The 666-nt window shown below is 36.0% G+C and overlaps 1 protein-coding gene across 1 annotated transcript in view; it reads right to left on the bottom strand.

The window, feature by feature from the left end:
• Positions 1–449, bottom strand: part of LOC117111673 (bone morphogenetic protein 2-like) — an 8,170-nt gene extending 7,721 nt beyond the window's left edge. Inside the window, exon 1 of the mRNA XM_033254648.1 lies at positions 192–449. The gene's annotated coding sequence lies outside the window, so the exon portion shown is untranslated. The remainder of the gene's footprint in view (positions 1–191) is intronic.
• Between the last annotated feature and the right edge of the window lie 217 nt (positions 450–666).

The raw sequence follows: 666 nt of genomic DNA, 5'->3' as shown, positions 1-666 counted from the left end.
TACCCTAATATTTATTTTAGAATTTCAATAAAATTCAGGTATGAAAAACAAATATGTTTGTTACTTAAGTTTTAGTATAAAAATAATTTATGTAAAATAATCCACGTAAAATTTGTGTTTGATATTTACCGATAAAATGTGCACTAGTATACATCGAGTAATATAGATTTGAACAAAATAAAACGTCTTACCTGTTCCTCGAAACGTAAATTACAATCAGATAAATAATATTTTTGAGTTCAGTAATATTGTATAAATCCTGTTGGTCGGTAAATATCGGTAAATATCCCTTGTAGTTGTTTGTCAACAAATTCAGTTGTTTATTATTAATACGAGTAGTGCTCCATAGAGACTACTTACGAGTAATATCCAGGCAGGAGCCGTTCTGTCTACGAATTGAGCCCTGCCTATCGTGCGTGTTCCCCTGTTTAACTTTGCTATATACTGTCCGAGCGAGCAGTGGGAAGTTCTACAATTTGCCAATCATGCGAACCGTCCTTCGCACATGGCTGTTTCAACGCACACGTCATTTCGGCCGTCGGGGTGACTTTTGTCGTACCTTTGATGGCTTTCCGGGCACATAACTACAAAATTATTTGCACGGGAACAGTTCGCGGTAAATGTACAGCTCTATTTTCAGTAGAAATCAGCCTCTGCTACTGAATA

Source organism: Anneissia japonica, unplaced genomic scaffold (assembly GCF_011630105.1).
Source record: "Anneissia japonica isolate Jap-2015-1 unplaced genomic scaffold, ASM1163010v1 scaffold287923_len1623670_cov205, whole genome shotgun sequence".
In the NCBI taxonomy this organism is placed as follows: Eukaryota; Metazoa; Echinodermata; class Crinoidea; order Comatulida; family Comatulidae; genus Anneissia; species Anneissia japonica.
The sequence above is the reverse complement of the archived record's forward strand: the minus strand, read 5'-3'. Positions and strand labels throughout refer to the sequence as shown.